This window comes from Pollicipes pollicipes, unplaced genomic scaffold (assembly GCF_011947565.3).
Source record: "Pollicipes pollicipes isolate AB1234 unplaced genomic scaffold, Ppol_2.1 Scaffold_7261;HRSCAF=8764_pilon_pilon_pilon, whole genome shotgun sequence".
Classification (NCBI taxonomy): domain Eukaryota; kingdom Metazoa; phylum Arthropoda; class Thecostraca; order Pollicipedomorpha; family Pollicipedidae; genus Pollicipes; species Pollicipes pollicipes.
Genome location: NW_023597054.1, coordinates 12,712,481 through 12,723,183, shown reverse-complemented (window position 1 = coordinate 12,723,183; position 10,703 = coordinate 12,712,481). Strand labels below are relative to the sequence as shown.

At 54.1% G+C, this 10,703-nt stretch overlaps 1 pseudogene; it reads left to right on the top strand.

Annotated features, from left to right (window-relative positions):
- Window positions 1-4,819: 4,819 nt before the first annotated feature.
- On the top strand, window positions 4,820-9,004 carry LOC119112658 (ATP-dependent RNA helicase DHX8-like; annotated as a pseudogene).
- The last annotated feature ends 1,699 nt before the right edge of the window (window positions 9,005-10,703 follow it).

Here is a 10,703-nt window from a genome sequence, read left to right as displayed (position 1 = left end):
GCCTATGTGGGAGCCGCCTGGCATCCTGCGCTAAGCACTGATCGTAAATTAGTTTTTTTACGAATTTAAATACCACAGTGTCCCGAGTTATAAACAAGGAAAGGCCATCTTTTGTTACGAGGACAAATGTTGCCACGGAAGACTGAGCAGTTGGAGACCGGCGTCAAAACACAGCCAGAACCAGGCTCACACAGGCGCGCGTGTTGCCCACTGCTTGTTTGGAAGGGCTGCGTATTCGTTTTGCCCACTTTGTGTCTCTGTTTGGACGCGCTGCCCAAACAGACTGTGCTCAGGGGTGAAGAAAATGCAGTTATTGGAGCGCACTGCAACTGTCATGATCACATAGAGGTTCATGAGTTGTGCTATGTGCGTTGTTCTGGCTAAATACAAAGTTATGACAGGTGCATCTCTTGCTCTTTTGACGTTAAACACAGCAACGCACATAAACGTCCTAAGAACAGAACAAGGTGGTTCGACACTGACATTGACTGAACAGACGATAGGGACCGAGCACTGTCGGCCCAGCACAGGTGCAGACCGAGCACGGCCGGCCTCGCAGACAGGCAGACCGGGCACGCCGAAATGTAAGCAGACACGGACCGAGCACTGTCGGCCCACACACAGGTGCGGACCGAGCACGGCCGGCCTCGCAGACAGGCAGACCAGCGCGCCGGAATGTAAGCAGGCACGACCGAGCACAGCCATCCCCGTAGACAGTGCAGACCACACGGCGGAATGTAGATGTGCACGGACTGAGCACGGTGTATCTGGCACATTTAGCGCAAAATCACAGCAAGCACACAACAGACTCGCCGCGCTCGCCACTCAATCGCAGCACCGGCCGCCACGAACATGGGGTATCCCACCTTTCTGTACTTTTCATTTATCTGTTGCGTTGATTTCCTTTAGATCAACGCGTACGATTTGATCAGTCGTACCAGTTTTCTCTCGAAGTCCTTCTGAATAATTCAAAATTTTGATTAGAAGTATCCGCCCCCGCGGGAAAGCCTTAGTTGTCTCCCAGCTTACCACTAGGAAAGTAATACATTTCATTTGCCTTGCTTCTCCAACGCGTATGTTCTGTAACGTTTGCAAGACATTAATGCGTTAAAATATTGGTGTAAAAATGTTACGAAAGCTTTGAACACTTTAATAGAAAAACGATGTGCGAATATGAAGCTATGATTCCATGAAATCAACGAAATGTTATACTATGGCTTTGATTTCTCCCCTATGACGTTAACCACGGTGGCTCTTTTCGAGGCGCACTTTGGCTTTGAAAATAGAAGTATCACATGACTCGTCTGACGCACTGGTTTAAGCTTCAACCAATGCACTTCTCTTTAACAGGCCCTTGCCCGCTGGGTCAATCCTTTTTTTGCCCGCAGCAGTTGAGGTGCGCACGGCCGTCGTCATGACAGCGGCAGTCTCGACTGCAGTGAATAAATTTAGTGTTTTTACAAAGCGTTTGCAGGGTCCTTTGGACTCGAAAATAATCAAACTTGATGCTCTCAATATGTCCTGATGGTGCTGCAGTCGCATCGCCCAGTGCTATTATTAGTCTAACTAGTCTCGAGGGTTCCCCATGGTGAATTTGTGAAATATGCTTTATAGGCGGGACACTTTCTTTAAGGCTGCTGCATACCTCATCATACTTGCCGCTAAATTTTACGCAATCAGCTCACTGGTCATATCCATCTCCCACATACAGTTTGTTCGTTATCGGTAAGAATACAGCCCGATGTTGCTGCCGCCCTGTGATGAATAAGTCCATGTACATATTCACTTTTCAGGCTATCGCATTTTAATGATTCGCGGCGTGGGCTTGCAAAGCATAGCATTATGTTTGCCATGCAATTGGACGTAAGGGGTTTTTGATTATATGCACGTACCTCTGACTGATTTTTATCACCTATGTAAATATTTCAATATTCCTGCTTCCCGTCAGCATTACAGCATCAAAGGACAAAGTACCGGCGTCCAGCGACCCATCGCACATTGAAGTCTTGGCATCAATGACGTCATGCTAACGTTAAGCGAAGATGAAGCTAAAATCGGCGGACGGTTTACCTCTCCTACACAGCCTTGCAGTTGCCCACGGTTCGCATCGGTAACGTAACGTGACGCAAATTGTTAACGCAAAGCGAATGTAGCGAGTTGCACTGGTGGCGACAGACAGGCCTAAGTAGGCTCGCGGCTGTCACCAACTCGTCTTCATAGCACGAAGAACGTTAGTTTAAGGAAAAGGTAAGAAATGAAAAGGAAAAAGTGCTGGAACAAATGAATGCAAATTAATTGTCAGCTTTGGTGTGTTGTGTATAGGTTAGGTAGCAAGCACATCACTTTTGGTATCATGCTAATTTTGTATCGATCAGTTTCCTGCAGGCGCCTAATGTTTTCGTCATGTGAACTCCACATGTTGAGCCAGTTTGAAAAGGTTTGGCAAGTTTTACAAATGCTAATTTTTGGATAGAGATAAAGAACAATTAACCACAACAATGTTTGGACTGGGATAAAGGACAATTGACATGAGGCAGCTCTTAAAAGTACAGGGCAGCCCAGATGAGAGCTTTTGCAACACATGTTTTCCTAAACAGTGGCTGGTGTTTTGGTCACAGATTGTGGCAGGGCTGGTCATAAAACACCATCAATGACAATAGAAGCCATCATTGGTTCCATTTACTACAATTTTTTTTGCTGTGAATTGGACCCCATTCTAAGCTTTTCACAAGGCAGTTCACCTCCACTTGAGATTAGAAGTTACTCTTCCACAGATTAAAGGAAGACATTGATGACATATATTCAGATGGCCTAAATCCAGAAAAATAATCCTTTGGGGGTAAATTGTGCGTACCTTTTTAGTGGAGCCCCCAGTAGATTTTGGAAAGTGACACCACTGAGTACTGGTGAATGCCTGAGCACTCCTAATTGACAGTGACAGATGCTCTATTGGGTGGTCAAAGTAAGCTTTCATGTGTTTGTGTGTGTACTGGATTGCAGAAACACACTGTGTTGTACATGTCCAGTTAAAGGATGATATTGCAGCAATGATTTCAGGCGTGTATGAGTGTTGTGAGTGTTCCTGATGTTGTGAGCCCAGTGTGCAGTCACCACCAATTTTAATTTGAAGAGGACTAAAGACTGGAGGACTAAAGACGGTCCCTGCATTTTGGACAAAACTTGAGTGATCTTGAGTGCTTGAGTGCTTGAGTGATCCCATGATACAGGTATGGCACGCCACCAGCACCACAGCCCCACCAGCATCCAGCATCAAGGATGCTGCGATGCTCATTTTACTGCATCACCTCCTGTGACACTCACACTAGGAAGTTATTGTGCTTAATTCCATCTCAAGAAGAGACACAGGCCCATGGGTGCCAGTTTGCAAGACATCCTTCCATTGCACCAAACTCAAAAGTGAAAAACTCAAACTAAAACTCAAACACATTGGTCTGGGCATGTGAGTATCATGTGCACACATTTGCTCCCAGTCAGTTCAATATAAATTGTGCATAATTTCCCCACTGATGTTGGCTTGAAACTATAGAGGCATAGGAGGTTTGTGTTAGGTTGGTTAGGTTAGGTTAGGAGGTTAGGTTAGGTTAGGTTAGGTTAGGTAGGTTAGGTTAGGTAGAGTGAGGTGAGGTGAGGTGAGGTGAGGTTGAGGTGGTGAGGTGAGGTGATGTGAGTTGGGTCAGTCAGGTCAGGTCAGGTCAGGTCAGGTCAGGTCAGGTCAGGTTTGTTTGTCAGGTCAGGTCAGGTCAGTTTGGTTACATTGTGGTTAGGTTGGGTTAAGAGAGGAGAGAGAGAGAGAGAGAGAGAGAAGAGAGAGAGAGAGAAGAGAGAGAGAGAGAGCAGAGAGGGAGAGGGAGGGAGGGAGAGGGAGAGGGAGAGGAGAGGGAGAGGAGAGAGAGGAGAGGAGAGGGAGAGGAGGAAGGGAGAGGAGAGATAGAGATAGAGAGAGAGAAGAGAGAGAGAGAGGAGAGGGAGGAGGGAGAGAGAGACCTGGGAATTAGAGGTGCCTGTGTGCCAAACTCTGGTACTCCTATTGACTCCGTAGCCACGGTGATATTGCTCTGCACTGTTGCTGCTACACTGCACAGCTTAAAGTAAATGTCATTTTCACATTTAGAATAAGGGGATATTCATGATATATTGTACCAAACACCTGAGTTCTTCACCTGTTAGTAGTTGCAAGATGCACGTCCTATCTGGCTCTGAACAACCAAGTGCACTTGTAGCCAGCTATTATCCAGCATCATCACTCTCTCATGTGGGAACTCTGTTCAGGCAGACTGTGCCAGTTTCTGCAATCAGCCCAGGCTGTGCCCAATGTCCAATTCACATTTGTATTTTTGCCACTTATTTATAACCTTTTAGAAAATTTGTTGTTCATCCCAGGCATGGGCTGACACAGGTAAATAGGTGCCAGGTGACCTTCGTCATCAGTTATATCTGTGAATATGGCCCCCCCATCCCAGACCTTAACTCAGTGCTTCTGTTTAACACATCCAGTTCCCTTCCCTATACCACTGGGGGCATCAATGTTTTGTTGAGACCTGTGTGTTTCATTTTTAGAATTATGCTGTACCACAGACAAAAAAGCTGAGAGGGGCCCAAATCCACTGTGGGGCCACTCATCCACATATTGGTTGTTCCCTGCAGATTCCCAGTTCCTGCTGCATCACCTAGGGTTTTTTTTGATGATGTACCTGCCGGATCTGGTGCAGTTGAGGGCAACCCTCAAACCCAGTCTGTCTGAGCAGGCTTGCCATGTGAGTTTGTCCTGAAGTGCCATTCCCTGTGTGTCATCAGAGTACGATCGGTCGCCACGGTCGCGTGCGCACCGGCTCTCAATCGCCGCCATGGCCGCCGAGATCGAGCAGCTGGAGCACCTCTCGCTGGTCTCCAAGCTGTGCACTGAGCTCGACAATCACCTGGGTATCAACGACAAAGACCTGGCCGAGTTCATCATCGCGCTGGCTCAGAAGCACACCACGTTCGGCGCCTTCAAGCGGGTGCTGGAGCAGAACGGTGCTGAGTTTCCCCGACTCTCTGACGGCCAGCCTGCTGCGCATCATCCAGCTTATGCGGCCAGTCGGCGCCGAGCCGAGCGCTGCCACCGCGGCCACTGCCGCCGCCGAGACTGACGGCGGCCGGTTGGACCCGGGGCACACCCGGCAGGAGGAGCGGCGTGCCCTCGTGCCCGCGCTCGCCCTGAAGAACGACCCCGCCATGAGGACCATGCTGATCGACGAGGTGGGTGAACGGCAGTGTCATTCCTCCCCCCCCCCCCACCCCCCGCTAGCATGACGCGAAGTGGTTTTCGGCCCGCGTGGTGGGTGTCTTTTTCGTGGACGACCGACATCTACGTTCGTTTGCGTTAAGGGATGTTCGGTCTGTTCTGCCTGCCAGCCGGCGGTTACCGCGACAGCCCTATCCAGTTGGTTGCTCAATATTTACCAGATGATAAGATTGCCTAATTTGTTCAGGTCATTAGTGAAACAATGTTCTGCGGCTCTCAAAAACAGCTCATTAGTGCTGTTCTCAGTATGCATTCTTGCACATTCACAGATAAAAAAGGAAGGACGGGGAAGCCAAAGTCAAGCTGGAGAACGACGCCCTCATTGACGACGCGATGGGCGCGCTCGAGATGCTGGCACCCTCCCGACAAACTGCAGTTAAACCAGAAACCGACAGGCGGCGCCGAAGTCGCAGTCGGAGTCGCGAGAAGCGCCGGCGGCACAGCCGGAGCCGAAGCCGCAGCGGCGACCGCAAGCGCCGGCGCCACCGCAGCCGCTCGCGCCTCCAGGCCATCGGCGCCACGACGAGTCCCGATCGCGCGACCGGTCTCGGCGCGAGCGGTCTCGCTCGCGAGACCGTTCCCGCCGCGAACGTGACCGACACGACCGGCCTCGCCACGAGCGGTCCCGCTCTCGCGATCGCAGCCGCGAACGACGCCGCAGCCGCGAGCGGCCGGCACTGGACGACGAGCCGGTGGTGGGCAAGGTATACGACGGCAAGGTGGTCAACATAATGAACTTCGGCTGCTTCGTGCAGCTGGAGGGGCTGAAACGCCGCCTGGAGGGCCTGGTGCACATCTCGCAGCTGCGCCGCGAGGGGCCGCGTGGCTGACGTGAACGAGGTGGTGTCGCGCGGTCAGGCCGTCAAAGTCAAGGTCCTCTCGTTCACCGGCCAGAAGACGTCGCTGACAATGAAGGAGGTGGATCAGCAGACGGGCGAGGACCTGAACCCCAGCCTGGCCGTACGCGTGGCCGACGACGGCCTGCTGGCGCGCAACCCGGACCGGCCCACCGAGCAGCGCGGCGCGCCGGCCATCGACGACGACGCGCTGAACGCGGTACGGCGCGTGCAGCGGATCTCGTCGCCGGAGCGCTGGGAACTGAAGCAGATGATAGCCGCCAACGTGATCGACAAGTCCGAGTACCCCGAGTTCGACGAGGAGACGGGTGTGCTGCCGCGTGTCGACGAGGACGATGCGGAGGTGGAGATCGAGCTGGTGGAGGACGAGCCGCCGTTCCTTATGGGCCACGGCCGCGCGGCTGCCGACCTCAGCCCGGTACGCATCGTCAAGAACCCGGACGGCTCGCTGGCGCAGGCGGCCATGATGCAGGGCGCGCTCTCCAAGGAGCGGCGCGAGCAGAAGATGGCACAGCGCGACGCCGAGGCGGCGCTGGCGGCGCCACAGGAGCGGCCCCAACTGGAATGACCCAATGCCTGAGGTGGACGCGACAGCGCGCGAGGGCGTGGGCGGCCGCGGCGGGCCCAGCGGCTCGCTCGGCCAGGACCTGCCCGAGTGGAAGAAGCATATCACGTCCGGCGCGCGCGGCTCCTACGGCAAGAAGACCAACATGAGTATTATTGAGCAGCGCCAGTCACTGCCCATCTACAAGCTGAAGCAGCAGCTGGTGAAAGCCATCACCGACAACCAGATCCTGATCGTGATCGGCGAGACAGGCTCTGGCAAGACGACGCAGATGACCCAGTACCTGGCCGAGGCCGGCTACACGGTCAAGGGCCGGATCGGCTGCACGCAGCCGCGCCGCGTGGCGGCCATGTCGGTGGCCAAGCGCGTGGCCGAGGAATACGGCTGCATGCTCGGCCAGGAGGTCGGCTACACCATCCGCTTCGAGACTGCACTAGCACGGAAACGGTCATCAAGTACATGACGGAGGGCATGCTGCTGCGAGAGTGTCTCATCGACCCGGACATGTCCACCTACTCATGCATCATGCTGGACGAGGCGCACGAGCGCACTGTGAGCACGGACGTGTTGTTCGGCCTGCTGAAGCAGACCATCAAGCGGCGACCGGACATGAAGCTGGTGGTGACGTCGGCCACGCTCGACGCCGTCAAGTTCTCGCAGTACTTCTTCGAGGCGCCCATCTTCACGATTCCGGGCCGCACGTTCCCGGTGGAGATCCTCTACGCCAAGGAGCCGGAGACGGACTACCTGACGCGTCGCTCATCACCGTCATGCACATCCACCTGAACGAGCCGCCCGGCGACGTGCTGCTCTTCCTCACCGGTCAGGAGGAGATCGACACGGCGTGTGAGATCCTGTACGAGCGCATGAAGTCGCTGGGGCCGGACGTGCCCGAGCTCATCATCCTGCCGGTGTACTCGTCGCTGCCGTCGGAGATGCAGACGCGCATCTTTGACCCGGCGCCGCCCGGCTCACGCAAGGTCGTCATCGCCACGAACATCGCCGAGACGTCGCTCACCATCGACGGCATCTACTACGTGGTGGACCCGGGCTTCGTCAAGCAGAAGGTGTACAACTCGAAGACGGGCATGGACTCGCTGGTGGTTACCCCCATCTCGCAGGCACAGGCTAAGCAGCGCGCTGGCCGCGCCGGCCGCACCGGGCCCGGCAAGGGGTACCGGCTCTACACAGAGCGCGCTTACCGCGACGAGATGCCTCACCACCAACGTGCCCGAGATCCAGCGCACCAACCTGGCCGCTGTTGGTGCTGCAGCTCAAGGCCATGGGCATCAACGACCTCATCAGCTTCGATTTCATGACCCGCCACCGATGGAGACGATGGTGATCGCGCTGGAGCAGCTGCACTCGCTGTCGGCGCTGGATGACGAGGGTCTGCTGACCCGGTTCGGCCGGCGCATGGCCGAGTTCCCGCTCGACCCGAACCTCTCCAAGATGCTCATCATGTCCGTGCAGCTGCAATGCTCAGACGAGATCCTCACCATCGTCTCCATGCTGTCCGTGCAGAACGTGTTCTACCGGCCCAAGGACAAGCAACAGCTGGCGGACCAGAAGAAGGCCAAGTTCAACCAGCAGGAGGGCGACCACCTCACGCTGCTCGCCGTCTACAACTCGTGGAAAAACAACAAGTTCAGCAACCCCTGGTGCTACGAGAACTTCGTGCAAATCCGCACGCTGAAGCGGGCCCAGGATGTGCGGAAGCAGCTGATGGGCATCATGGACCGGCACAAGCTGGGACGTGGTCAGCTGCGGCAAGAACGTGGCACGCGTCCAGAAGGCCGTCTGCTCCGGGTTCTTCCGCAACGCGGCCAAGAAGGACCCACAGGAGGGATACCGCACGCTGGTCGACTCGCAGAACGTATACATCCATCCGTCATCGTCGCTGTTCAACCGCCAGCGGAGTGGGTTATTTACCACGAACTGGTACAGACAACCAAGGAGTACATGCGTGAGGTCACCACCATTGACCCCAAGTGGCTGGTAGAGTACGCGCCCTCTTTCTTTAAGGTGTCCGACCCAACCAAACTGTCCAAGTTCAAGAAGAACCAGCGCCTGGAGCCGCTGTACAACAAGTACGAAGAGGCCAACTCGTGGCGGATATCCCGCGTGCGCCGAAGACGGAATTAGCACGGCCCTGCTCGCGCGCCTCTGCTCCCTATGCGCTTGTGTCATCGCTCGCAGCGCGAGTGTCATCGTGTCATTCATGCTTGTCGTGGCTCGTCGAAGCTAGACGAAAGAATATATTTAATAGGAAATGTCTGTAGTTCGGGTATGTCACCTGTCATGTGACAGAAAGGGAGGAATGGTGACACGTGGATAGATGCGGCATGTCAGTAAAACTAATCTAATGCCGAACATTATGCCCGATGTCTGCACGGATCGGTGGCGGGTAAATGCTTCGTGAAGGCGTGGCTGGTCGCGCGGAGGCGCTGGCTGGTCGTTTTTGGTATTTCCTCGATGATGATGTATTCAGAGGGCTGTTATCAAACAGCCACATCAGAGCTCTCATGAGCTGATCACGCCGACTGCATCAGGAGCCGAGAGCTAGAGGACGGCCTGAGACCTTTTCAGGTGCTTACTCCATGTGGCGCCCTGGATGCCACAAAAAGTTATGCAAAAGTTGACGGATTTTTCTCCTATCCTCCTGCGCAGACCATCGTTGATCATTACCGTCATCTGCGTACTCAAAGGAATCCGATTGATTGTATTAAACATCGCGCCAGATTGGGCCAGTCTGCGAACAGCAAATCTTTCCTTGACGTGTGTTTATTTTGTTTCTAGAGGTTCTCGGTGAACGATGATGAGGAAATGTCCCTTACATTATTTATCGCGTATTTCGCTCGTTTCTTGAAAACGGGATCGATGTGTGGCAAAGAAATCACGTGTACATGCGCGTGCGTTGATGAGGAATGTGTGGTACGTGCATAGCTGCACGTCACTATTCCGCGAGCCATGAGCCAGGTAGCCAAAGTTTTTGGTCGGCTAAATTTCCTTGTACGAGTGGCCTAGAACGCGAAATGCATTGGCGTTCACGATGCAGTAGCACATAGGTTCACAGCAGGGAACATGCACGACAGGCGTAGGCGTGGATCCCGGGACATCAAACTCTGCAGGTGATCGGGAGGCCAGGCTGGTGTAGAGCAGGCTGATCGGGTGCAAACAAGAAGTGATGGAAAATACTGGACGCCTCGCCATTCCATGAGGCTCTATTTACCAAGACCTGAAGTCCCAACAGGCCGAGATGCGGTTTTGTTCCGTTATAGAAACCTAAGACGCTTTGAAAACATGCGCGAAATCTGGTGGGATGTCTTAAGAGAGGGTATGGAACACGAACATAAATGTCAAAGGGGTGGAAGACGTTGGCATTGGCCACGGAATTGAGGTATTCCAAACAAATGAACAACCCTTGACCTCCCTCTCCACACACCTATAGATAGCAATCCCCAAGATCTGCTTAGGAGGCCCCTATATCTGCCTTAGGAAAAGGCTAATGGCGCCGGCTCTGCTCTGATATCGTGCACTCGAAGGCCCCATACAGGAACAGGGTACGCCTGGGATCACTATCCTTGTGCAGGACTATCCAGTGGTACCTCAGACGGGAGTCGCCCCCTTTCACTTTTGACCTTGACGCGCGGAATAATTTGACCGCCCTCTGGCGTGCTGGCGTTCGGCAGAGCGATACCGCGCGCCTTTCCGTGCGGGGTGGGGCACTGCTAACAAGCTGACATTCTCGTCTGTCATCAATCAGGACGAGTTTCGGCGGCCAACGACCACTGAGCTTCTGGGTACGCCGCGGCGTTCGTGAGGGAGTCATTCCGTCGCCGCGTCCAACGGATTTTCCTTTCGCCACTCATACGGCGGCTAAGCAGCTGCGTTATTGGAGCGCGACTTCATGGCTTCCACGTATCTATTGTACGTTATGCCGGTGGCCTCAATTCTTGCCAACAGCACACTGCGT